Raw genomic sequence first — 27500 nt, 5'->3', positions numbered from 1 at the left:
GGGGTTTTTCGAGGAGGGAGGGCATGCCATGTTGCGCGGGCGGGTTGTTGGAGCGGGGATTTCTGAGGAGGGAGGGTGTGCCATGTCGCGGGGGGGTGCCATGTCGTGGGGGGGTTTCTTAAGGAGGTCCGTCGGGGGGTGGAAGGTTCCATGTCTCGGGAGGGGGTCGTGTGCAGTGGGGTGTGTGGGCCGTGTCATTGCGGAGCGGGATTTCTTAGGAGGGAGGGTGTGCCATGTCGTGAGGGGTGAGGTGACGTGCCGTGGGTCAAGCGGGGTTTTTGGAGGTGGGGTGCGCGGGGGATGCGTCGCGTCGTCGGGGGGTGCGGTGGGGTGGAGGGGTGTGCCGTGTTGTGGGGGGTGACGCGGGGTGGGGTGGGTCGAGCGGGGTTTTTGGAGGCGTGGCGGGGTCGTGTGGATGGAGCGGGGTTTTTCGAGGTGGGGTGCGGGGGGGATGCGCCGCGTCGAGGGGGGGTGCGGTGGGGTGTGCCGTGACGCGGGGTGGGGTGGTGTGGATGCAGCGGGTTTTTCGAGGTGGGGTGGGGTGGTGTGGATGCAGCGGGTTTTCCGAGGTGGGGTGCGCGGGGGCGTCGTGGGGGGGTGACGCGGGGTGGGGTGGGTCGAGCGGGGTTTTCGGAGGCGTGGCAGGGTGGCGTGGAGGGAGCGGGCTTTTTCGAGGTGGGGTGCACCGTGTCGTGGGGGGGTGACGCGGGGTGGGGTGGGTGGAGCGGGGTTTTCGGAGGCATTTGTGGTGTGGCGTGGAGGGAGCGGGGTTTTTCGAGGTGGGGTGCGGGGGGGGCGTCGTGGGGGGGTGCGCCGTGTCGTGGCGGGTGACGCGGGGTGGGGTGGGTCGAGCGGGGTTTTCGGAGGCGTGGCGGGGTGCTGTGGAGGGAGCGGGGTTTTTCGAGGTGGGGTGCGGGGGGGGCGTCGTGGGGGGGTGCGCCGTGTCATGGGGGGGTGACGCGGGGTGGGGTGGGTCGAGCGGGGTTTTCGGAGGCGTGGCGGGGTGCTGTGGAGGGAGCGGGGTTTTTCGAGGTGGGGTGCGGGGGGGGCGTCGTGGGGGGGTGCGGTGAGGTGGGGGGTGCGCCGTGTCGTGGGGGGGTGACGCGGGGTGGGGTGGGTCGAGCGGGGTTTTTCGAGGTGGGGTGCGGGGGGGGGCGTCGTGGGGGGGTGCACCGTGTCGTGGCAGGTGACGCGGGGTGGGGTGGGTCGAGCGGGGTTTTCGGAGGCGTGGAGGGAGCGGGGTTTTTCGAGGTGGGGTGCGGGGGGGCGTCGTGGGGGGGTGCGGTGGGGTGGGGGGGTGCACCGTGTCATGGGGGAGTGACGCGGGGTTGGGGTGGTCAAGCGGGGTTTTTGGAGGAGAGGTGGGGTGCTGTGGAGGGAGCAGGGTTTTTGGAGGTGGGGTGCGGGGGGGCGTCGTGGGGGGGTGCGCCGTGTCGTAGGGGGTGACGCGGGGTGGGGGTGGTCGAGCGGGGTTTTTGGAGGAGAGGTGGGGTGCTGTGGAGGGAGCGCGGTTTTTCGAGGTGGGGTGCGGGGGGGTGCGCTGGGGTGGGGGGGTGCGCCGTGTCGTGGGGGGGAGACGCGGGGTGGGGTGGGTCGAGCAGGGTTTTTGGAGGCGTGGTGGTGTGGCGTGGAGGGAGCGGGGTTTTTCGAGGTGGAGTGGGGGGGGCGTCGTGGGGGGGTGCGGTGGGGTGGGGGGTGCGCCGTGTCGTGGGGGGGTGACGCGGGGTGGGGTGGGTCGAGCGCGGTTTTCGGAGGCATTTGTGGTGTGGCGCCGAGGGAGCGGGGTTTTTCGAGGTGGGGTGCGGGGCGGGCGTCGTAGGGGGGTGCACCGTGTCGTGGCGGGTGACGCGGGGTGGGGTGGGTCGAGCGGGGTTTTCGGAGGCGTGGAGGGAGCGGGGTTTTTCGAGGTGGGGTGCGGGGGGGCGTCGTGGGGGGGTGCGGTGGGGTGGGGGGTGCGCCGTGTCATGGGGGAGTGACGCGGGGTTGGGGTGGTCAAGCGGGGTTTTTGGAGGAGAGGTGGGGTGCTGTGGAGGGACCGGGGTTTTTGGAGGTGGGGTGCGGGGGGGCGTCGTGGGGGGGTGCGCCGTGTCATGGGGGGTGACGCGGGGTGGGGGTGGTCGAGCGGGGTTTTTGGAGGAGAGGTGGGGTGCTGTGGAGGGAGCGTGGTTTTTCGAGGTGGGGTGCGGGGGGGTGCGGTGCGGTGGGGGGGTGCACCGTGTCGTGGGGGGGAGACGCGGGGTGGGGTGGGTCGAGCGGGGTTTTCGGAGGCGTGGTGGTGTGGTGTGGAGGGAGCGGGGTTTTTTGAGGTGGGGTGGGGGGGGGCGTCGTGGGGGGGTGCGGTGGGGTGGGGGGTGCGCCGTGTCCTGGGGGGGTGACGCGGGGTGGGGTGGGTCGAGCGGGGTTTTCCGAGGTGGGGTGCGGGGGGGGGGGGGGGGGGGGGATATGCGCCGCGTCGTGGGGGGGTGCGGTGGGGTGGGGGGGTGTGCCGTGTCGTGGGGGGGCTGACGCGAGGTGGGGTGGGTCGAGCGGGGTTTTCGGAGGCGTGTTGGGGTAGTGTGGAGGGAGCGGGGTTTTCCGAGGTGGGGTGCGGGGGGGCGTCGTGGGGGGGTGCGGTGGGGTCGGGGGGTGCGCCGTTTCCTGGGGGAGTGACGCGGGGTTGGGTGGGTGGACTGGGGTTTTTCGAGGTGGGGTGCGGGGGGGGGGGGGGGGGATATGCACCGCGTCGTGGGGGGGTGCGGTGGGGTGTGGGGGGTGTGCCGTGTCGTGGGGGGCTGACGCGAGGTGGGGTGGGTCGAGCGGGGTTTTCGGAGGCGTGGTGGGGTGGTATGGAGGGAGCGGGGTTTTTCGAGGTGGGGTGCGGGGCGGCGTCGTTGGGGGGTGCGGTGGGGTGGGGGGTGCGCCATATCGTGGGGGGGTGACGCGGGGTGGGGTGGGTCGAGCGGGGTTTTCGGAGGCATTTGTGGTGTGGCGTGGAGGGAGCGGGGTTTTTCGAGGTGGGGTGCGGGGGGGGCATCATGGGGGGGTGTGCCGTGTCATGGGGGAGTGACGCGGGGTTGGGTGGGTCGAGCGGGGTTTTTCGAGGTCGGGTGAGGGGGGGTGGGGGATATGCGCTGCGTCGTGGGGGGTTGCGGTGGGGTGTGGGGGGTGTCCCGTGTCGTGGGGGGGCTCACGTGAGGTGGGGTGGGTCGAGCGGGGTTTTCGGAGGCGTGGTGGGGTCGTGTGGAGGGAGCGGGGTTTTTCGAGGTGGGGTGCAGGGGGCATCGTGGGGGGGTGCGGTGGGGTGGAGGGTGCGCCGTGTCGTGGGGGGGTGAGGCGGGGCATGGTGGGTCGAGCCTGGTTTTTGGAGGAGTGGTGGGGTGCTGTGGATGGAGCGGGGTTTTTCGAGGTGCGGTGGGGGGGGAGGCGCCGCGTCGTAGGGGGGTGCGGTGGGGTGGGGTGGGGGGGTGTGCCGTGTCGTCGGGGGTGACGCGGGGTGTCGCGATGCCCCCTCCCCCCACCATGCCCCGACATGACGCGACGCGCCCCCTCCCCAACATAACATGACAACCCCCCTCCCCCCCCCCATGACATCCCCCCATCCCCCATGACACGACACAACGCGATGCGCCCCCCCCATGACGTCCCCCCCTCAAAAATTCGCCTCCCGCCTCAACACACTCCACCCCACCCCTCCCCCCCTCAAAAATTCGGCCCCCCCATGACATTCCCCCCCACCCCCCATGACACGACGTGACGCGATGCACCCCCCCATGACACGACACGACGCGACGCGCCCCCCCCTTCCCCCCTCAACACACACCACACCATGTCGCGACGTGCCGCGCCCCCCCCCCCCCATGACATCCCCACCCCACCCCCCCCCCACCCATGACACGACACGATGTGACGCGCCCCCCCCTCCCCGCCCCCCCATGACACGACACGATGCGACGTGCCACCCTCCCCTTAACACACACACCCACCCAACGCAATGCCCCCCCCCCCCCCAACACACACCACACCATGTCGCGATGCACCCCCTCCCCCCCCCCCCCCCCCCCGTGCCCCATGGCCTGACACGACGCGACATGCTCCCCTCCCCTTAACACACCCACCCACCCTCCATAATTCGCCCCCCCCCCCCAACACACACCACACTACACCACCCCTCCCCCCTCCAAAATTCAACCCCCCCATCTCAACACACACCACACCACGCCTCCCCCCCCCCCCCTCAAAAATTCGCCCCCCCCTTCAAAATGCGGCTTTGTCCACGGTGTGGTGTGGTGTGTATTGGGGGGGGCGCCGCACGTCGCGACATGATGTGGTGTGTGTTGAGGGGGGAAGGGGAAGGGGGGGGCACGTCGCGTCGTGTCGTGTCATGGGGGGTGGGGAGGATGTCATGGGGGCGGCACGTCGTGACATGGTGTGGTGTGTGTGGAGGGTGAAGGGGGAGAGGGGCCACGTTGCGTCCTGTCGTGTCATTGGAGGAAGGGGGGATGTCATGGGGGGCGCGTCACATCGTGTTGTATTATGGGTGGGGGGGGATGTCATGGTGAGGGGGGCCGAATTTTGGAGGCCCGGGGGGAGAAGGGGGGAGGGTGGGGGGCCGAATTTTGAAGGGGGGCGAATTTTTGAGGGGGGGGGGAAGGGGTGGAGTGGGGTGGTGTGTGATCAGGGGGGGGCGAATTTTGGAGGGGGGGGAGGGGTGGTGTGGTGTGGTGTGTGTTGAGGGGGGGGGGGGGGGGAATTTTTGAGGGGGGGGGGGAGGGGTGGTGAGGTGTGGTGCGTGTTGAGGGGGGGAAGGGGTGGGTGTGTGTGTTAAGGGGAGGGGAGCACGTCGGGTCGTGTCATGTCATGGGGCGGGGGGGGGGGGGAGGGGGGCATCGCGACATGGTGTGGTGTGTGTTGGGGGGGGGCATCGTGGTGGGTGGGTGTGTGTGTTAAGGGGAGGGGGGTGGGGTGGGGTGGTGTGTGATGGGGGGGGGGGCAAATTTTTGGAGAGGGGGGGGAGGGGTGGTGTGGTGTGGTGTGTGTTGAGCGGGGGGGGGGGGGGGGGGGAAGGGTGGGGAGGTGTGTATTGAGGGGGGGGGGGGGGGGGCGAATTTTTTTTGGGGGGGGGGGGGGGGGGAGGGGTGGTGTGTGTTGGGGGGGGGGGGGGGCGGGCGAATTTTGGAGGGGGGGGGAGGGGTGGTGTGTGTTGAGGGAGGGGGGGAGCGAATTTTTTTGGGGGGGGGGGGGGGGGGTGGGGTGGTGTGTTGAGGGGGGGGGGAATTTTTGGGGGGGGGGAGGGGTGGTGTGGGGTGGTGTGTGTTGGGGGGGGGGGGGGGGGGGGGGGGGGGGGGGAGGGGTGGTGTGGTGTGGTGTGTGTTGAGGGGGGGGGGGGCGAAATTTTGGGGGGGGGGGGGAAGGGGCGAAATTTGGAGGGGGGGTGGGGGGGGAGGGGTGGTGTGGTGTGGTGTGTGTTGAGGGGGGGGCGAAATTTGGACGGGGGGAAGGGGAGGGGTGGTGTGGTGTGGTGTGGTGTGTGTTGGGGGGGGGGGGGGATTTTTGAGGGGGGGGGGAGGGGTGGTGTTGTGTGTGTTGAGGGGGTGGGTGGGGTGGTGTGTGTTGAGAGGGGGGGGGGGGGGGGGGGGGGGAAGGGTGGGTAGGTGTGTATTGAGGGGGGGGGGGCAAATTTTTGGGGGGGGGGGAGGGGTGGTGTGTGTTGGGGGCGGGGGGGGGGCAAATTTTGGAGGGGGGGGGGAGGGGTGGTGTGGTGTGGTGTGTTTTGAGGGGGGTGGCCGAATTTTTTGGGGGGGGGTGGGGTGGTGTGTGTTGGGGGGGGGGAGGGGTGGGGTGGTGTGTGTTGAGGGGGTGGCGAAATTTGGAGGGGGGAAGGGGACGTGTGGTGTTGTGTGGTGTGGTGTGTGTTGAGGGGGGGGGGGGAGGAAATTTTTGAGGGGGGGGGGAATTTTTGGGGGGGGGGGGGGGGAGGGGGGGTGGTGCGTGTCGAGCGGGGGGGGCGAATTTTGGAGGGGGGGGGAGGGGTGGTGTGGTGTGGTGTGGTGTCTGTTGAGGGGGGGGGGGAAGGAGCGAATTTTGGAGGGGGGGCGAATTTTTGGGGGGGGAAGGGGCGAAATTTGGAGGGGGGGCAAATCTTTGGGGGGGGGGGGGGGGGAGGGGTGGGGTGGTGTGTGTTGAGGGGAAGGCGAAATTTGAAGGGGGGGAAGGGGAGGGGTGGTGTGTGTTGAGGGGGGGGGGGGGGGGGGCAAATTTTGGAGGGGGGGGGGGGAGGGGTGGTGTGGTGTGGTGTGGTGTGTGTTGAAGGGGGGGGGGGATTTTTGAGGGGGGGGGAGGGGTGGTGTTTTGTGTGTTGGGGGGGGGGGGGGGGGGGGGTTGGTGTGTGTTGAGGGGGGGGGGGGGGGGGGGGGGGGAATTTTTTGGGGGTGGGGTGGGGAGGGGTGGTGTGGTGTGGAGTGGTGTGTGTTGAGGGGGGGGCCAATTTTTGGGGGGGGGGGGGGGGGGGGGAAATTTGGAGGGGGAGGGGAGGGGTGGTGTGGTGTGGTGTGGTGTGTGTTGAGGGGGGGGGGGATTTTTGAGGGGGGGGAGGGGTGGTGTTTTGTGTGTTGGGGGGGGAATTCTTGAGGGGGGGGGGAGGGGTGGTGTGGTGTGTGTTGAGGGGGGGGGGGGGGGGGTGGTGTGTGTTGGGGGGGGGGGGGGGGGGGAGGGGTGGTGTGGTGTGGTGTGTGTTGAGGGGGGGGGCCAATTTTCGGGGGGGGGGGGGGATTTTTGAGGGGGGGGGGAGGGGTGGTGTTTTGTGTGTTGAGGGGGGGGGGGGGGTGGGGTGGTGTGTTGAGGGGAGGGGGGGCAAAATTTGGGGGGGGGGGGGGGGATTTTTGAGGGGAGGGGAGGGGTGGTGTGGCGTGTGTTGAGGGGGGGGGGGGGGGGGGAGGGGTGGTGTGGGGTGGTGTGTGTTGAGGGGGGGGGGCGAATTTTGGAGGGGGGGGAGGGGTGGTGTGGTGTGGTGTGTGTTGAGGGGGGGGGCCAATTTTTTTGGGGGGGGGGGGGGGCAAAATTTGGAGGGGGGGGAGAGGTGGTGTGGTGTGGTGTGTGTTGAGGGGGGGGGGGATTTTTGAGGGGGGGGAGGGGTGGTGTTTTGTGTGTTGAGGGGGGGGGGGGGGGGGGGGAATTTTTGAGGGGGGGGGGGAGGGGTGGTGTGGTGTGTGTTGGGGGGGGGGGGGGGGGGGGGGTGGGGTGGTGTGTGTTGGGGGGGGGAGGGGTGGTGTGGGGTGGTGTGTGTTGAGGGGGGGCCAATTTTTTGGGGGGGGGGGGGGGAGGGGGCAAAATTTGGAGGGGGGAGGGGAAGGGGTGGTGTTTTGTGTGTTGAGGGGGGGGGGGGGGGAGGGGGGGGGTGGGGTGGTGTGTGTTGAGGGGGGGGGGGGGGGAGGGGTGGTGTGGTGTGGTGTGGTGTGTGTTGAGGGGGGGGGGTGAATTTTTGGGGGGGGAAGGGTCGAAATTTGGAGGGGGGGTGAATTTTGGGGGGGGGGGGAGGGGTGGGGTGGTGTGTGTTGAGGGGGGGGCAAAATTTGGAGGGGGGGAAGGGGAGGGGTGGTGTGGTGTGTGTTGGGGGGGGGGGGGGGGGGGGATTTTTGAGGGGGGGGGAGGGGTGGTGTGGTGTGTGTTGGGGGGGGGGGGGGGGGTGGGGGGGTGTGTGTTGGGGGGGGGGGAAGGGGTGGTGTGTGTTAAGGGGGGGGGCGAATTTTGGAGGGGGGGGAGGGGTGGTGTGGTGTGGTGTGTGTTGAGGGGGGGGGCCAATTTTTGGGGGGGGGCCAATTTTTGAGGGGGGGGCGAATTTTGGAGGGGGGGGAGGGGTGGTGTGGTGTGTGTTGAGGGGGTGGGGGCCGAATTTTTTAGGGGGGGGTGGTGTGTGTTGGGGGGGAGGCATCGCGGTGGGGGGTGGGCGAATTTTGGGGGGGGGGAGGGGTGGTGTGGTGTGGTGTGTGTTGGGGGGAGGCATCGCGGTGGGTGGGTGGGTGTGTGTGTTAAGGGGAGGGAGGCACGTCGCGTCGTGTCTTGTCACCCCCCCCCATGACATCCCCACCCCACCCCCCACCCATGACACGACACGACGCGACGCGTCCCCCCCCTCCCCGCCCCCCCATGACATGACACGACGCGACGTGCCACCCTCCCCTTAACACACACACCCACCCACCGCAATGCCCCCCCTCCCCCCCCCCAACGCACACCACACCATGTCGCGACGCCCCCCTCCCCCCCTCCCGTGCCCCATGACATGACAAGACGCGACGTGCTCCCCTCCCCTTAACACACCCACCCACCCACCATGACGCCCCCTCAAAAATTCTGCCCCCCTCCCCCCCCCCCCCCCCAACACACACCACACCACACCACCCCTACCCCCCCTCCAAAATTCGCCCCCCCCTCTCAACACACACCACACCACCCCTCCCCCCCCCCCCCCACCCCCCCCTCAAAAATTCGGCCCCTCTCAACACACACCACCCCCCCCCCCTCACCCCCCTCAAAATTTCGGCCCCCCCCCCCCCCGCCTTCAAAATTCGGCCCCTCTCAACACACACCACCCCCCCCCATCCCCCCCCCCCTCAAAAATTCGGCCCCCCCCCCCCCTTCAAAATTCCCCCCCCTTCAAAATTCGGCCCCCCCCCCTCTCAAAATTCGGCCCCCCCCCCCTCCCCCCCCCCCCTTCAAAATTCGGGCCCCTCCCCTCCCCCCCCCCCCCCCCCCCTCAAAATTTCTCCCCCCCCCCCCTCCCCCCTCCAAAATTCGGCCCCCCCTCCCCCCCTCAACACGCCATGTCGCGAGGCGCCCTTCCCCCCCGCCCCCCGAGGAAAATTTCGGGCTTTGTAGGTATGCCTTACCGTTGGAGCCGAAAACACCTATGAGGGAGTACTCCTTGTAGCTCCCTCACCCACGGTTTGGGCGTCGTGTTGATGCTCGTTGATAGCTCCACCCACCCTCCGTGACATGGTCCCTTGCTGAGCCCGTGCAAGCTTGTAAATGCTTTCTACTTATGAATATGACTTGAAGCCCCCAAGATGGGCCCTTTGGTAAACCTCGCGTCGTGTTCCATTCCGTGTCGCGTTCCGTGACGTGTTCCGTGACGTGTTGAGGTGCCCCGTGACGCGTTCCGGGGTCAAAATGCAAAGTTTCCAGAAAGGGTCTAGTGCCGCCCCGGGGCCTAGACGGGGTCCCGAAAGGGTCCCGGAAGGGTCTCTGAGGGTTGGACCATCACACTTGGTATCAGAGCCGCCCTCACGGGTGGCGTGTGCAAACCATCGTGTTGGGGAGCCTGGGCTGAGGCGTAATGGAAAAACTTTGAAGGGCACCTTAGAAGCATCAAAGATCGTGGTGGTGGAGAATTTTTATAAAAAAAAAGAAGGCTTATTGAAGATTATTTTGAGTTGGGAGAGGAGATAAGGGAGTTGAAGAGAAAGATGGAGTTGGGAGGTGAGAAGGTGAAAAGTGAGTTGAGGAAGAAGGTGGGGAAGAGGGAAGAGGATCAAGAGGAGCTGAAAGAGGACTTGATAGATCTGAATGAAGATATTGAAAAATGGATTGCAAAGAGAACAAAAGTGGAGGAGTGGGATGCACTGGAGGTGGAGAGTGAACTAAGGAGAAAATTTTCTTTGGATTTTGGAATGTCTATTGCTTACGGAGGTATGCCGGGAGAAAAAAGAGAAAGGGTGGTGAGGAGGAATGAGGATGAGGAGAAGGGGAGTGAGAAGGGGATGGAGAAGAGGAAAATAGTCGGTGCTGAGACGATGAAGTCTATGAAAAGGGAAAACGTGGTGAAGTGGAATGCAGAGGAGAAACGTGGGAAGATGAAAGGAGTGGAGAAGAAGAAAATAGATGATGCTAAGTTGAGGAAATCTATGCCTAAACTTGTGAACGTGCCGCTACGGCGGTCTATGCCTGCGAAGTGTGTGGAGCCGAGTTCGAGCTCCGAGTTAGAGGAAGAGGATGAGGAGGAGAGTGAGGATGAGGATGAGGGGAAGAAGAGGGCAGTGAAGGCCCAGTTTGTTCAGCTAATGAAGATTATGAAAAAGGGGTTGAAGGAGCGGGGTATTTTGGAAAAGGATGATATGCGGGCTAAGGCAAAAGTGCCGGCCCCTTGTTTGAAGAGGAATGAGGTGGATGAGAAGGGTGCAGCGAAGAAGCGGAATGCAGATTTGGTGGTGAGGCAGAGTGTGCAGAAGGAGATGATCGTGAAGAAGAATGTGGTGTTCAAGGAAGGGGAAGGAAGGAAGTGTGTTGTGGATGGGGTGCTGATTGAGGAAATGGACGAGGCCGAAGAGGCTAAGTCAAAATCCTGTGTTAAGAATGTGCTGCGGGGCTACATGCCATATGTGCTAGAAGAGATAGGAGGAAAGGGGAGGAGGAAAGAAGGAATGAGAGGAGAGAAGAAGGAAGGCTCGTCCGGCCCAGCGAGCATAAACGAACTGGGACCACATGCTAAGCCCGATAACCGTGTTGAGCCAAAAACGTGTGCTGAGTTGAAGAAATGTGTTGTCGATGAAACGAAGCGTGGCGAGAAAAGAGGGGAGCTGAAGAAGAAGGATATCTTGGAGCAAGGTGGGGGTAAGCTGAAAGGAGATGGAGTGATGAAGCGTGGTGCTGAGTCGAGGTATGCTGGAGTGGAGGAAGGGAAGGAAGGCTCGTTTGGCCCAGCGAGCATAAACGAACTGGTGCCTTGTATTTTACCATGTATAGATATTGAGATGAGGAGTAGTAACGAGTTGAGGCGTGCTGAGTTAGGAGGTAAGGAAGTTTTGAGGGGTGTCAAGGTAGGAGGGAAGAAGGAAGACTCGTCGAGCCCAGCGAGTATAAAAGAACTGGTGCCTTGTAAGCTATCTTGTGCGGATGAGAAGAAGGAAGTAAACGGTGTTTTGAGATGTGTTGGAGTAGGGGAGGAGAAGGAAGACTCGTTTGGCCCAGCGAGTATAAATGAACTGGAGCCTTGTATTTCACTGTTTTTGGGTTGTGTTGGAGAGGAGGAGGCAAAGGAAGACTCGTCTAGCCCAGCGAGTATAAACGAACTGGAGCCCCGTATTTTACTAAGTAGTGATAATGAGTTGAAGAGAAGTAAAGTAGATAAGGAGCTATGTGGAGGAGGGGTGATGCGGAAGGTAGGAGTAGGAGAGGAGAAGGAAGGCTCGTCCGGCCCAGCGAACATAAACGAACTGGGACCATCTTGTATGCTAAGTAGGAATGCGGAAGTGTGTGTAGGAGTAGGGAAGAGTAAGGAGGACTCGTCGGGGCCAGCGAGTATAAACGAACTGGTGCCTTGTGTTTTGTTGGATGCGAAGATGAAGATGAAGCAAAATGCAGAGGAGGAGAGGAAGGAAGTGAAGGACTCGTCGGGGCCAGCGAGTATAAACGAACTGGTGCCTTGTGTTTTTTCGGATGAGCATGAGAAGCGAAAGATTGAAGATGGGGAAGACTCCTTGCGCCGGGAGAATAAACGAACGGGCAACCTTGGTGCTAAGCTCGTGAGCCGCGAGGATAAACGAATGGCCGGATGTGTTGAGGATGGGGAAGACTCCTTGCGCCGGGAGGATAAACGAACGGGCAACCCTTGTGTGAAGCTCGTGAGCCGCGAGGGTAAACGAATGGCCGGATGTATTGAGGATGATGGGGAGGAGCTCGTTAGCCACGAGGGTAAAAGAATGGCCTTGTGTGATGAGGAAGGCTCCTTGCGCCGGGAGGGTAAACGAATGGTGGCACGTTGGGTGAAGAAGGAAAGGAGGAGGAGAGGTGAGGAAGAGAGGAGTAGTGAGGAGATGAGGAGGAAGCGTGATGGAGAGGAAGGAAGTGGTGAGAAGAGGAAGAGGAGGAAGGTATGGAAACCTGTGAACAATTCATCTGTCTACGGGGCAAAGGAGGAGACAACCTTGTCGAATCCAATGCCCCTTGAATCCGAATCGGCTACCAAGCCACAGTGGGTTAGCTTTCGCAAGAAAGTGAAGTCCCTCTGCTGCGAAACCGAGGAGGAGTTAACTTGGGCTTCAATGGCTAAGTCAGAGGGTACAAAGCCCTCATGCAGCAAACGAGGAGCAAAGGCCGATTCTGAGGGTAGCAGACCCTCACGCGGCATCAAGATTGGGAGTGCTGGGGAGCTCCGAGTGGGGGCCGACAGTGGCAAGTGGGTCTTCAGGAAGCGAACCCAAGTGGCTGAGTTGGGGAACGACATCGAACCCACGCTCAACATGAAGGCAAGTTTCAGGCAGACACATGAGTCAAGGAAACCCACGTGTGCAATCAAGCCCATTCTGGTCTCTGGGCCTAAGGGATGCAACCATCCTGGTGGAATCAAAGTGGCCGAAAGACTACGAGACGAAACCAGGAAGGAAGCAAGGAGGCTTCACACTCCTATGAGTTCCATGCAGATCCGGCTCTTCAAGGAGCAAGTAATGAAGAAGAGGGCAAGGTGTGAAGGCTCAGCTCTCGAGCGTGCTGTCAAGACGGATCCGGACATGTTCAGGCCCATTTCTGAAGCAAAGCGAGGCGTGGTGGCCCCTCACCGAGAGTTGCTTGAGCAGATGGGAACCCTCTTGTTTTTTCAGGCCACACAGGGCCAGTTCGATGTGACTACGGCGGGGGACATAACCTTCGCAATGCAAGCCCGAAGGTTCAACGCTATGCAATGGACCCGACAGGCTTTCATGTTCTGCGTAGAGATTGATCTGGCCATCAAGGGCCTGAAATTTCAAGTGGGCGTGGCATGTACGGATAGATCTAGAGCCTGCCTTCTTTTCTTGCGCATGATACAGTCAGATCTGGGCAACAGAGGCCCGAAGGTGATCGCAGCGAGGGAAATGGCCCTCACACTCCAGGCGCGGCGGTTTGATGCAACCCATCAGGTCGTCACGAGCTGGCCAGGCGCTCTAACTCTCCAGTCCAACCAGGGTCCGTGCTCTCATCCTATCCTTCGGCCGGGGCAAACTTCAAGAAGGGTGGGGGCATTTGATGCGGGAGACTCGAATCTCTCGCGGCAGGCTAAGCGACGTGCACCTTTTGGGCGCGTCGTGCGGGCTGCTCCTGGCACACGTGCTCCTCGTGCAGCTCAGTCCAACGGAAGACTTCCCCAGATCTTCTTCAAGCTAACTCAAAGTGGGTTCAAAGAGTGTGCTACAACGTGGGGAAGAATTCCAAGTATCCTAAGTGCTCCCCTTGCAGGTCAGTCCAACAGAAGACTTCCCCAAATCCAACTCAAGCCTCACAAAGTTCAGTTCAAGGTGTGCGCTGCAACGCGGGGAAGGATTCTAGACGCGAGTGAAATGGACCTCGCGCGAAGGGCCAAACGGCATGCTGCTTCCCAGCAGGTCGGGTGGTTTTCTTCAAAAAGAGCTTCATGTCAGATTCGTGCCTCCAAGGGCACAAAGAGAACAGCTAGAAGAAAAGGGCGCGCGCTACTGAAGATTCGGACGATGGAGGTCCAACTCTTTTCAAGGGGAGGTGCGTTCAAGGCAAAACGCACCTCATACACTCTCTTCATCGGCAATGAAATGCAAGATCTCGCCAACGAGGGCTTTCTTCCGCAAGGTGTCATTGCCTGGACCCTTGCATTCTGGGCTTGGCATTCAGAGTGAAAGCTGCTTGCTAAGTCCTTAGTCCACAGGCCGCTTGGCGCGCTCAAGCTGCTTGGCCTAAGTTGGAGCATGGGTGCACAACATGCCTTCGACTAGGTTACCCTCCATTCTGTGCTTGTAAATTTTGGTCAGCAGGTGGATGGGTTGATGTGCACAATAAAGTCTCTTTCACAATTTTGCCTAAGTCCCATTCTACTCCACAGTTGTAAATTGAGTCAGTGGGTGGAATGCAAGAAGTATGAAAAGTCCATGTTTCACGTTTGTAAATAGAGTCAGTGAGCATGGCACCTAGCGGGTAGACACTGGCCGCCTTGATAGTGAGGCGTGTTAAGACCCCCGACGATAAATATGAGTCTGAGTCATCTTGCAATTTTCAAAGGCCAGTAAGTTGTGCCTCCCCCACTCGATGTGGTCATCGAGTTTTTTCAAGGGGAGGTGTGTATGAGGGAGTACTCCTTGTAGCTCCCTCACCCACGGTTTGGGCGTCGTGTTGATGCGCGTTGATAGCTCCACCCACCCTCCGTGACATGGTCCCTTGCTGAGCCCGTGCAAGCTTGTAAATGCTTTCTACTTATGAATATGACTTGAAGCCCCCAAGATGGGCCCTTTGGTAAACCTCGCGTCGTGTTCCATTCCGTGTCGCGTTCCGTGACGTGTTCCGTGACGTGTTGAGGTGCCCCGTGACGCGTTCCGGGGTCAAAATGCAAAGTTTCCAGAAAGGGTCTAGTGCCGCCCCGGGGCCTAGACGGGGTCCCGAAAGGGTCCCGGAAGGGTCTCTGAGGGTTGGACCATCACAACACCTATAGGGGAGGTACCCTACTCGAGGCTTGGCTCTCCTTGGGCGCGTCGCGGCATGGGGCCGTCGTGCGTGTCGCTTGGGCATGGTTAAGTGGCTCGGGGCTTCCCCCAGGACTAGGTGAGTGGGGATGGTGAGTGCAAACAGTGAGAGTGAGGGGGATGGGTAGTCTTTTTCATGGGGCGAGAGGTGAGTGGGGTGTTGGCCCATTATGAAGGGTTTCATGCATGAGCCCTTGCGTAAGCACCAAAAACTTTCGAGTGCCTTGTGGAAAAAAGCTCCTTGCCCGTTGGGGGGAGATAACATGGTGGACTGTGGAACCGTGTCGCGTTGCCGTGCCGTGTCGCGCTGAGGCGCCGTGGTGGGTTGAGAAACCGTGCCGTGTTATGTTGGGGAACCATGTCGCGTATGGTGATAAGTCGTGTTATGGTGCCATGTTGAGGCCCGAGGGGCGTGATATGCCATGTTTTGGTGTGTTATGGGGCCAAGTCATCTTGTGGTGGTTTTTGGGGTCCATGACACTTGGTATCAGAGCAGGACCCCCGTGACGCATCGGAGACGTCCAGAGGCGGGGGAGGGGTAAAAAAAGGCAAAATTTCAAAAAAATTCAGAAAAATTCGAAAAAAATCATAAAAATTTCAAAAAAATTCAAAAATTCATTAAAAATTCAAAAAATGGGAAAAAGCAAGAAAAGTGGGAAAAAAGTTAAGAATGACCAAAAAGAAGAGGAAAAAGAGCGTAACGAAGCCGAGAAGCTGAGAATTGAGAATTTGTATGCTTCAAAAAACAAGGTGTTGGCACAATGGTTTACTGCGAAGATGAACGGAGGATTTTGTGGGCTACAAAGGTGAATTGGGTGCAGAAAGGATATATTTTTTCTAAAGAAGAAGAGCGTGATTTGGAAGACAGATTGGCCAGGGTGAAGGACAAACAGAGTGACATCAAAACACTACTACGAGCGCTGAATGGAAAGATCAATGAATGGGTTGAAGAACACAGGAGCAATACAAGAGTTAACTTGTTACTCTTAGAGCGCGATTTAAGATTGGAAATCATTGAAGATTACGGGGAGGGGGTGGCTGGAGACAAAATGCCAGATGAAAAAGGAAAAGCTGCGAAACCCCAAGTAGTTCAAGTGGAGACATGTGCTCAAAAGACGAATCCTAGTGGTAAGGTGACAGATGGAAAACGCAAAGCTACAAAATCTCAGGTAGTTCAAGCAGAGTCAGATGCTCAAAAGTCAATTTCTAGTAGTAAGAGTGAAGGGAAAGCTACGAAAACCCAAATGGTTCAAAAGAAGTCATGTGCTCCAAATCCTAGTAGCAGGGGTAAGGTGAGGGATAATGGCGGAAGCAATACGAATGTTGAGGCTAGAAGTCAGTTGGCTAATGCTGAAAGGATTTTATCTAGTGGAACACTGGGTGCAGAAGAGTGTAAGACTTTACAACAGGTGATGTTTTTATTGAAGAAGAAACTGGCGGAGCGTGAGAATCAGTATGGAAGAGATGCCAAGCTGCCAGAGGCCATGGGCGACTCAGAAGACGAAGATTCAGAGACCGGAGAACTGGATACACACATAGAGGAGCCATGGTTAGATGAGGAAATAGATTGGGAGGCCGAACTGAAAATCCGCGAACAGATAATAGAAGAAGCAAATCAAAGGGAAAGAGAAAGGGCCATGTTATACGAAGATTCAGGCCAGTTCGATGATGCAGTGATGGAAGAAAGGCGTGAAGGGAGTCACTGGGATGAAAGAGAAGAGTGGGTGGCAAGTGTGCCATACCATGATCATTGTGACGAACCTGTAGAGAGTTACATGTATGAGGGGCCTTTTGAAGATCAGTATACTAGATACGAAGACTACACGTGGAAAGAGAGCGAAGAACGGCTAGAAGGCTATGAGGAACAAGGGTTCGATCTAGAATATGAAGCCAATTATACACAAGGAAAGACGACCTGGGAAGAGGAAAGAGGCTATCAAGATGATTATGACAACTTTTCGGAACCAGGGTATGAAGCGGATGCGGACGAGTGGCAGGGTGAAAACGAGGAGGCCTACGGGCCATATCATGAAGAGGATGACCACTTGTTTTATTCAGAGCAACCAATATGGGCAAAAGAGTCCAGTTTCATGTTTGATGGAGTGCTAGTGGAGGAGTGCGCGGAAGAGAAGACGACCTGCGGGTCAAATCCATTACCGGAAGGGGTAGTTCTTGAGGAGTGCGCATGGAAGGGCGAGGCAAAGGAAGCCGAGCCCCAAGCAGATGATACTTCGGAACAAGCGGTGGAGGGATCGGATGAAGAGATTGAGGATGTTGGCGAGGATGAAGGGGAAGACTCTTGCACCTGGAGGGAGTATAAAGAAATCAGGGCAGACTACTCAGAGACTCCTGGACCTAGGGGGAGTATAAATAATCCAGGACAGGATGGGCTGGGAGCCTGGGAGTTAGAGGGAATGGAGGCGAGGGAAGAACTCGTGAGCCGCGAGTCTAAAGAAACGGCCGTGTATGGAGAAATGGAGGTGAGGGATGAACTCGTGAGCCGCGAGGATAAAGAAACGGCCGTGTGCGAGATGGAGGTGAAGGAAGAACTCGTGAGCCGCGAGTCTAAACGAACGGCCAAACAAGATAAGCTCGTGAGCCACGAGGATAAAGAAACGGCCGTGCGTGGAGGAAGGGTCGAAGGAGAAGGTAGGGAACTCGTGAGCCGCGAGTCTAAAGAAATGGCCGGATGTGGAGTAGAAGATGGAGAAGGCATAATACTCGTGAGCCGCGAGGATAAAGAAACGGCCGTGTGTGGAGTGGAGAGCGGAGGAGAAGGCAGAGTACTTGTGAGCCGCGAGGATAAAGAAATGGCCGTATGTGGAGAGGAGAATGGAGGCGAAGGCATAATACTCGTGAGCCGCGAGGATAAAAAAATGGCCGTGTATAGAGAAAGGGATGAGGAAGGAGGCAGAATACTCGTGAGCCGCGAGGATAAAGAAACGGCCATGTGCAGGGAAAGGGATGAGGAAGAAGGCAGAAGACTCGTGAGCCGCGAGGATAAAGAAACGGCCGTGTGTGGGGAAAGGGATGAGGAAGAAGGCAGAATACTCGTGAGCCGCGAGGATAAAGAAACGGCCGTGCATGGAGTGGAGAGCGGAGGAGAAAGCAGAAGACTCGTGAGCCGCGAGGATAAACGAATGGCCGAGTGTGGGGAAGAACATGATGGAGAAGAGAGAAAAGGTACGAAGGAGCGGACAAAGAAAAAACTTATTGATACTGCAAGACTCAAGGCAAAGGGGGAGACAGCAGAGTCGATCCCGGAGCCCCAACAAACCAAGTCAGCTAGCAAGGGAAGGCATGTAAGCTTCAGCAATGAGCTGCAGGTGTTCTCTTGCGAAACTAATGCGGTCAGAGATTGTGCAAAAGTGGCTGATTACGAGGGAAGCGAGCCCTCATACAGCAGAGAAGACGGGGGTACTGGGGTGCCCCTTGTGTGGACAGATAGCGACGAGTGGATCTTCTGGAATGGGACTCAAGTTGCGGAGGTGCATGAGGCTGGGGACCTTGTACTTCGGATGAGAGTGTCTTTTAGGGAGTCCACTTCAAACTTGAAGTCTGCTTGCACGTTCAAGCCCATTCCGGTCTCAGGGCCAAAGGGTTGCAACCTGCTTGGTGACATCATCGTGGTCGGATGGCTTCATGATCGAGCCGAGCAAGTTGCGCGGAGGCTTCACCCTCCTGAGGATCAAAGTCAGATTCGGCTCAACAAGGAGCCTAGCTCATCTGCCTATGCCAAGTGTGAAGGCTTGGTTCCAACAGGTGCCCATAAGGTTTATCTCGGCGGGAGAAGGCCAACGCTCACAGCCAAAGAAATGGACTTGGCGGTGAGGGCAAGGCGGTATGCGGCAACCCCGCGTCTCGACTTGTGCAAACCATTCTGTACTTACTTGCAAAATTAGGCCGTACAGGGCAATTTCGAGGTGGACACAGCGAGAGAGATGGCCCTCGCGCTGCAAGCTAGACGGTTTGATGGCTTTCATCAAGTTCATCTAACTTACATGCAGGTGACCCAGCTCAATCTAGCCAAACAGGGCCTCTTAGTGCAAGCCGGCGCAGCATGGCAACCTTTTAGCAATGGCCTCTGCATTCATTTGCACATCATTGAGATAAATCGGGCCGGAGAGGGCCATCATAGTAGGCTTCGGCAGGTGTGTGTGGTCAAGCCGGATCTGGCCAGAGGGGGCTCAAAACGCAGAAGGGTAAAGCACGCGGGGACAATGGACCTTGCGAGGAGAGCGCGCCGACACTCAGCACCACAGGTAAAATCCAAGCGCTTCACAGGTAAACTCCCGAAGATCCGTGCCAGACAGGGCACTCCTAAAAGGAAAAGCAGGACCAGGGATGGCGCGGCTAAGTGGGATCGGGCGTTCCGCACAAGGCGACATGCGGTTTTTGCAAAGAAACGATCTACTGCTGAAGGAGCCGCAAAGTCCAACATCCCATGCGCTCCACGAAGAATTAAGGAGCGTGGTGGTGGACTACTTCACGCTGGAGCAATGGATAGAGCAAGAAGAGCAAAGAGGTACGTGGCCTTACAGCGCATCACCACGACATCCTCCAACAAGGCATCATCGACTGATCCGGCTACAAAGAGCCCAACCGAAGAAGGAGCTTGCGACGCCAACACCACACTTTAGCATTGGGAAGATTCAACCGGGTGAAGGCGTTACAAGGCGGCCTGTAAGTATACTTGAGAGCTTAACTATGTAGGGGCATTCGTATAATTACCTTCACTTTTTTGAAGCTAGGTAAGAGGGATGGGTTTATTCTTGTAAATAACAAACCCTTAGTACCTACTCAACTCGAAGTGGGCTTCGAGTTTTTTGTAGGGGGGGTGTGTATAGGGGAGGTACCCTACTCGAGGCTTGGCTCTCCTTGGGCGCGTCGCGGCATGGGGCCGTCGTGCGTGTCGCTTGGGCATGGTTAAGTGGCTCGGGGCTTCCCCCAGGACTAGGTGAGTGGGGATGGTGAGTGCAAACAGTGAGAGTGAGGGGGATGGGTAGTCTTTTTCATGGGGCGAGAGGTGAGTGGGGTGTTGGCCCATTATGAAGGGTTTCATGCATGAGCCCTTGCGTAAGCACCAGAAACTTTCGAGTGCCTTGAGGAAAAAAGCTCCTTGCCCGTTGGGGGGAGATAACATGGTGGACTGTGGAACCGTGTCGCGTTGCCGTGCCGTGTCGCGCTGAGGCGCCGTGGTGGGTTGAGAAACCGTGCCGTGTTATGTTGGGGAACCATGTCGCGTATGGTGATAAGTCGTGTTATGGTGCCATGTTGAGGCCCGAGGGGCGTGATATGCCATGTTTTGGTGTGTTATGGGGCCGAGTCATCTTGTGGTGGTTTTTGGGGTCCGTGACAACACCTATGAGGGAGTACTCCTTGTAGCTCCCTCACCCACGGTTTGGGCGTCGTGTTGATGCGTGTTGATAGCTCCACCCACCCTTCGTGACATGGTCCCTTGCTGAGCCCGTGCAAGCTTGTAAATGCTTTCTATCTATGAATATGAGTTGAAGCCCCCAAGATGGGCCCTTTGGTAAACCTCGCGTCATGTTCCATTCCGTGTCGCGTTCCGTGACGTGTTCCGTGACGTGTTGAGGTGCCCCGTGACGCGTTCTGGGGTCAAAATGCAAAGTTTCCAGAAAGGGTCTAGTGCCGCCCCGGGGCCTAGACGGGGTCCGGAAAGGGTCCCGGAAGGGTCTCTGAGGGTTGGACCATCACACTTGGTATCAGAGCCGCCCTCACGGGTGGCGTGTGCAAACCATCGTGCTAGGGAGCCTGGGCTGAGGCGTAATGGAAAAACCTTGAAGGGTACCTTACTAATATCGAAGATTGAGGTGGTGGAGAACTTTTATTTTTTTTTTTAAAGGCTTATTGAAGATTTTTTCAAGTTGGGAAAGGAGATAAAGGAGTTGAAGAAGAAGATGGAGGCAGGAGGGGAGAAGGCAAAAAGTGAGTTGAAGAGGAAGGTGGGGAAGATGGAAGAAGATCAAGAGGAGCTGAAAGAAGACTTAACGGATCTGAATGAGGATATCGAAAGGTGGATAGCGAAGAGAACTAAGGTGGAGGAGTGGGAAGCACTGAAGGTGGAGAATGAGTTAAGGGAAAATTTTTCTTTGGAGTATGGAATGTCGGTCGCGTATGGGGGAATGCTGGGTGAAAAGAGAGAAGGAATGGTGAGGAGAAGTGCAGAGGAGGAATGTGGGAAGAAGAAAGGGGTGGAGAGGAGGAAAATAGATGATGCTGAGTTGAGGAAATCTATGCCAAAGCTGATGAATGTGCCGCTGCGGCGGTCTATGCCTTTGAAATGTGTCGAGCCGAGTTCGAGCTCTAGAGTTGAAGAAGAGGAGGAAGAAGAGAGCGAGGATGAGGGGGATGAGGAGAAGCGGCGGGCTACGAAGGCCCAGTTTATGAGCTTGATGAAAATTATGCAAAAGGGTCTGAAGGAGCGGGGTATTTTGGAGGAGAATGGTATACGGGCTAAGGCAAAAGCGCCGGCCCCTTGTTTGAAAAGGAGGGAGGTGGATGAGAAGGGTGTAGTGAAGAAGCGGAATGCAGATTTGGTGGTGAGGCAGGGTGTGCAGAAGGAGACGAATCTGAAGAAGGTGGTGTTCAAGGAGGGGAATGGAATGAGGTGTGTTGGGGATGGAGTGTGGATTGAGGAGATGGACGAGGCCGAAGAGGCTAAGTCAAAATCTGATGCTGAGAATGTGCTGCGGGGCAATATGCCATATGTGCTAGAAGAGATAGGAGAGAAGGGGAAGAGGAAAGAAGGGAGGAAAGGAGAGGAGAAGGAAGGCTCGTCCGGCCCAGCGAGCATAAAGGAACTGGGACCAAGTGCTATGCCTGGTGATCGTGCTAAGCTAAGAAAGGGTGCTGAGTTGAAGAAAAGTACTGAGGATGAAGTGAAGCGTGGTGAGGAAAGGGATGAGCTGAAGAAGAATAAAATCTTGGAGCAAAGTGGCGTGAAGCCGAAAGGAGATGAAGTGCTGAAGCGTGGTGCTGAGTGGAGGTATGCTGGAAGGAAGGATGGGAAGGAAGGCTCGTTTGGCCCAGCGAGCATAATCGAACTGGTGCCTTGTATTTTACCATGTATAGATATTGAGATGAGGAGTAGAGATGAGTTGAGGCGTGTTGAGTTAGGAGGTAAGGAAGTTTTGAAGTGTGTTGAGATAGGAGAGAAGAAGGAAGACTCGTCTAGCCCAGCGAGTATAAAAGAACTGGTGCCATGTAAGCTATCATGTGCTTGTGAGGAGAAAGAAGGAGATGGTGTTTTGAGTTGTGTTGGAGTAGGGGAGAGGAAGGAAGACTCGTTTAGCCCAGCGAGTATAAATGAACTGGAGCCTTGTATTTCACAGTTTTTGAGTTGTGTTGGAGAAGAGGAGGTGAAGGAAGACTCGTCTAGCCCAGCGAGTATAAACGAACTGGAGCCCCGTGTTTTACTAAGTAGTGATAAGGAGTTGAAGTGTAAAAGTAAAGTAGGTAAGGAGTTATGTAGGGATGGTATGGGAAGGAAGGTAGGAGTAGGAGAGGAGAAGGAAGGCTCGTCCGGCCCAGCGAGCATAAACGAACTGGGGCCATCTTGTGTGCCAAGTAGGAATGCGGAAGTATGCATAGGAGTAGGGAAGGGTAAGGAGGACTCGTCGGGGCCAGCGAGTATAAACGAACTGGTGCCTTGTGTTTTGTTTGATGCTGAGATGAAGATGAAGAGTTGTGCTGAAGTGAAGAGCAGTGGTGAAGAAGAAGTGAAGGTGGACTCGTCCGGGCCAGCGAGTATAAACGAACTGGTGCCATGTGTTTTGGTTGATGAGGATAAGAAGCGGAAGATTGAGGATGGGGAAGACTCCTTGCGCCGGGAGAATAAACGAACGGGCAACCTTTGTGCTAAGCTCGTGAGCCGCGAGGGTAAACGAATGGCCGGATGTGTTGAGGATGGGGAAGACTCCTTGCGCCGGGAGAATAAACAAACGGGCAACCCTTGTGTGAAGCTCGTGAGCCGCGAGGGTAAACGAATGGCCGAGTGTGTTGAGGATGATGGGGAGGAGCTCGTGAGCCGTGAGGGTAAACGAATGGCCGGGTGCGTTGAGGATGATGGGGAGGAGCTCGTTAGCTGCGAGGGTAAACGAATGGCCTTGTGTGATGAGGATGGCTCCTTGCGCCAGGAGGGTAAACGAATGGTTGCACGTTGGGTGAAGAAGGAGAGGAAGAGGAGAGTTGAGGAAGAGAGGAGTAGTGTGGAGGAGAGGAGGAAGCGTGTTGGTGAGAAAGGAAGTGTTGAGAAGAAGAAGAGAAGGAAGATATGGAAACCAGTGAACTTATCATCTGTCTATGGGGCAAAGGAGGAGACAAGCTTGTCAAATCCAATGCCCCTTGAATCCGAATCGGCTAGCAGGCGACAACGGGTTAGCTTTCGCAAGAAAGTGAAGTCCCACTGCTGCGAAACCGAGGAGGAGTTAACTTGTGCTTCAATGGCTAAGTCAGAGGGTACAAAGCCCTCATGCAGCAAACGAGGAGCAAAGGCTGAATCCGAGGGTAACAGACCCTCACGTGGCATAAAGATTGGGAGTGCTGGGGAGCTCCAAGTGTGGTCCAACCATGGCAAGTGCGTCTTCAAGAGGCGAACCCAAGTGGTGAGTTTCGGGGAGGCTCATGAGTCAAGGAAACCCACATGCGCAGTCAAGCCCATTCTGGTCTCTGGGCCTAAGGGATGCAACCATCTTGGCGGAATCAAAGTGGCCGAAAGCCTACGAGATGAAACCAAGGAGGAGGCAAGGAGGCTTCACACTCCTATGAGTTCCATGCAGATCCGGCTCTTCAAGGAGCAAGTAATGAAGGAGGGGGCGAGGTGTGAAGGCTTAGCTCCCGCGCGCGCTGTCAAGACGGATCCGGGCATGTTCAGGCCCATTTCTGAAGCAAAGCGAGGCGTGGTGGCCCCTCACCGAGAGTTGCTTGAGCAGATGGGAACCTTCTTGTTTTTTCAGGCCACACAGGGCCAGTTCGACGTGTCTACGCCGGGGGACATAACCTTCGCAATGCAAGCCCGAAGGTTCAACGCTATGCAATGGACCCGACAGGCTTTCATGTTCTGCGTAGAGATTGATCTGGCCATCAAGGATTCTGGGCTTGGCATTCAGAGTGAAAGCTGCTTGCTAAGTCCTTAGTCCACAGGCAGTTCTGCGCGCTCAAGCTGCTTGGCCTAAGTTGGAGCATGGGTGCACAACATGTCTTCGACTGGGTTACCCTCCATTCTGTGCTTGTAAATTTTGGTCAGCAGGTGGATGGGTTGATGTGCACAATAAAGTCTCTTTCACAATTCTGCCTAAGTCCCATTCTACTCCACAGTTGTAAATTGAGTCAGTGGGTGGAATGCAAGAAGTATGAAAAGTCCATGTTTCACGTTTGTAAATAGAGTCAGTGAGCATGGCACCTAGCGGGTAGACACTGGCCGCCTTGATAGTGAGGCGTGTTAAGACCCCCGACGATAAATATGAGTCTGAGTCATCTTGCAATTTTCAAAGGCCAGTAAGTTGTGCCTCCCCCACTCGATGTGGTCATCGAGTTCTTTCAAGGGGAGGTGTGTATGAGGGAGTACTCCTTGTAGCTCCCTCACCCACGGTTTGGGCGTCGTGTTGATGCGCGTTGATAGCTCCACCCACCCTCCGTGACATGGTCCCTTGCTGAGCCCGTGCAAGCTTGTAAATGCTTTCTATCTATGAATATGAGTTGAAGCCCCCAAGATGGGCCCTTTGGTAAACCTCGCGTCGTGTTCCATTCCGTGTCGCGTTCCGTGACGTGTTCCGTGACGTGTTGAGGTGCCCCGTGACGCGTTCCGGGGTCAAAATGCAAAGTTTCCAGAAAGGGTCTAGTGCCGCCCCGGGGCCTAGACGGGGTCCCGAAAGGGTCCCGGAAGGGTCTCTGAGGGTTGGACCATCACAACACCTATGAGGGTAGTACTCCTCCCTCACCCACATGATGGCATCGTGGTATGCAAGTTGATAGCGTCCACCCTCTGTCTGTGATTTTCTCGTCCCTCTAGCCTTCTTGGCTTCTTGTAATTATTCTCGTGCCTCCGTTGCACTTCATAATATACATATCGAGTTACCTCATTTCCGTGTCGTGTTACCTTGCCCGTTACGTGTTACCTGCGGTTTTCCGTGACGCATTCTGTGTCGCGTTCCGTGTTACCTCCAAAATTGCTTCCGCATTGCTGTGGGGTACCGAATAGAGGGTGATCCCTCATGAGGCAGACTCCATAGGGTGGGTGTTGCCTACCCAAAGACGGCACCGAGAGGTCGTCGTCACACTTGGTATCAGAGCAAACTCCTCGGCTGGTGCGTAATGACCCCCGGGTGAGTGAGTCCTGGGCAAAGTAGGATGGGTAAAAAGAAGAAAGGTGCTGGAAAAGTGAAAAATGAGCACAAAAGTGTGGATAGGCCTGAAAAAGAGGCCGAAAAACTGCAAAATGAGCAGTTTTATGCTGAAAAACACAAGATTTTGACTCACTGGTCCAAAAATGAGGCCGAAAAACGGCAAAATACAGATTTTTATGCGAAAAAAATGGAAAACGAGCAGAAAGAAGTGGAAAAAACTGGTTTTGAGGCCGAAAAACGGCAAATTGAAGATTTTTATGCCGAAAAATACAAAATTTTGGCCCAATGGTTTGATTTTGAAGATGACAGAAGAGTTCTCTGGGCCACCAAAGTGAAGTGGCTGCAAAGTGGCTATCTTTTTTCGAAGCATGAAGAAGTCGATTTAGACACTCGTTTGAAGCTTGTTAAGAAACAGCAGATACATATCAAAGTCAAGCTTGAAGAAGTCAATGATAACATAATCGAGTGGTCTGAGGAACACAAGAAAAACCTGTCATTCGACCTCGTGTTGGTGGAGCGAAAATTGCAAATGTTCATGACAGAAGAGTATGGTGACATCATTGCACAAGGGAGTATGCCAGATGAGAAGCGAAAAATGGACACATCTCCAATATGCCAGGTTACAGCAGGTGTTGAAGGCTACCCCTCTGATAGTGAATACGAGTCAGAAAGTCAGTCAGAAGAACAGTGTGCTGCTCTGCATAATTCACATGTAGATTTGGAGTCAGAAAGTGCTAGAGTTGCACAAGATCTATTGAATGATCCAGATTGTTTGTCTGCAGCAGAATGCACGATAGCCATGGCCGAACAAATGATATCACAGGGCCAACTAACTCCCGAACAGCAGATAATGCTACCTCAGATGGTAGAAAGAATGAAGCAAGCGCTGGCAGCACATAATCAACAAACTCAGGATACTGTTCAGTTACAGCTCAGTAGTATGCATTCAGTATATACAGATTCCGATGCCGAAGATGAGCAAAGGGTCAGTCAAGAAGAAGCAGACTATGAGCAGTATTATTGGAGAGCAGAAAGCTGGCGTGACGACTCAATTTATGATCAAAACACACAGGATAGCCATACTCCAGAAGTAAGTGATCAGCAATATTATGAGCAACCATTGGGTTCAGTTGAATCAGTTGTGGGCAATGAGTCATATATGCAGAATCAGTATGAAGAACTCGTAATGGAACGGGCGAGTATAAATGAAACCGTGGTCCAGAAGCCTCCAGTTTACATACAAGGGGCCAGTATGCCCAGTTACATGGTAGATGGAGTGCTTATAGAAGAATATGAAGAATGGCAAGCGACCTCTGGGTCAGATTCAGATATAGAAGAGCAGCCTGAAGAACTCGTAGTGGAACGGGCGAGTATAAAAGAAACCGTGGCCATTCAAGCTCCAGTATGCTTACCAGTGGCCTTTGGGCCTAGTTATTTGTTTCATGACGTCTTGATAGAAGAATGTGCTGAAGAAAAGACGACCTCAGAGTCGTATCTATTATCAGATGGAGTGATACTGGAACAATGCAATGTCTTGGATGAGGCAATTTTAGCCCATCCCCAACCATTTTCCCTCCCTATGGCATGCAGTCGATTTCGTACTCGCATGATCCATTTTGTTATGAAGACTCCTTGAGCCGGGAGGATAAACGAATGGCCAGATCACAAGGTGAAGACTCCTTGAGCCTGAGAGGATAAACGAATGGCCATATTCCACGCTGACATCCTTGAAGACTCCTTGAGCCGGGAGAATAAACGAATGGCCAGAAGTCAGGAAGAAAACGGAGAAGAAGAAGAAGAAGAAGAAGAAGAAGAAGAAGAAGAAGAAGAAGAAGCAGAAGAAGAAGAAGAAGAAGAAGAAGAAGCAGAAGAAGAAGAAGAAGAAGAAGAAGAAGAAGAAGAAGAACTACAAGCAGAAGAAGAAGAAGACAAAGCAGAGCAGAATGCAAATCTTACAGCAGACGAAGTCAAGCCCGAAACAGATCAGGAAGATAATCGTCAGCAAGGGAGAGCGGTCTGTATATCCTCACAACAGATTGACATGGCAAAGGTTATGCTCAGACGGGGTGACACCTTGAAGGAAACAAGCGCTCAGACGGAGTCGGGTTCGAACTCGCGGGCTGCTGACCATCCCCTAAAGCTGCCGGAGGCCATTGTTAGGTTTGAAGAGGTGAAGGCAGAAACCGAGCTCCCAAGTTCAGATGATGAAATCCTACTGTGGAAGAAGACTGACATGGACCAGTTTATGCCGCGATGGGGTGAAGCCCTCAAGGGAAAAAGGGGCCAGACGGAGCCGGATGCGAGTTCGCGGATTGGTGACCCTCCCTTTGGTATCGTCGGGCTGCTGGAGGTCATGGTCGGGTGTGAAGAGTATCAGTTATATGCAGATAGTGGCAGAATCGAAGACTCCTTGACCCAGGAGGATAAAGATACGGTCCTTCACCATGAGCTACAATTAAACGACTCCTTTGGCCGGGAGAATAAAGAAACGGCGACATCTTCTTGTGAAGACTCCTTTAGCTGGGAGAATAAAGAAACGGCCATCCTGGATGTTGAAGACTCCTTTAGCCGGGAGGATAAACGAACGGCCACAGGTTATGTGGAAGACTCCTTTAGCCGGGAGGATAAACGAATGGCCACAGGTTATGTGGAAGACTCCTTATACCGGGAGGATAAACGAACGGTAACTGTTTGTGTTGAA

Source organism: Lygodium microphyllum, unplaced genomic scaffold (assembly GCF_053477565.2).
Source record: "Lygodium microphyllum isolate KBCC unplaced genomic scaffold, Lygodium_microphyllum_v1.1.10 scaffold_68, whole genome shotgun sequence".
Lineage (NCBI taxonomy): Eukaryota > Viridiplantae > Streptophyta > Polypodiopsida > Schizaeales > Lygodiaceae > Lygodium > Lygodium microphyllum.
Note: the sequence above shows the minus strand (reverse complement) of the source record.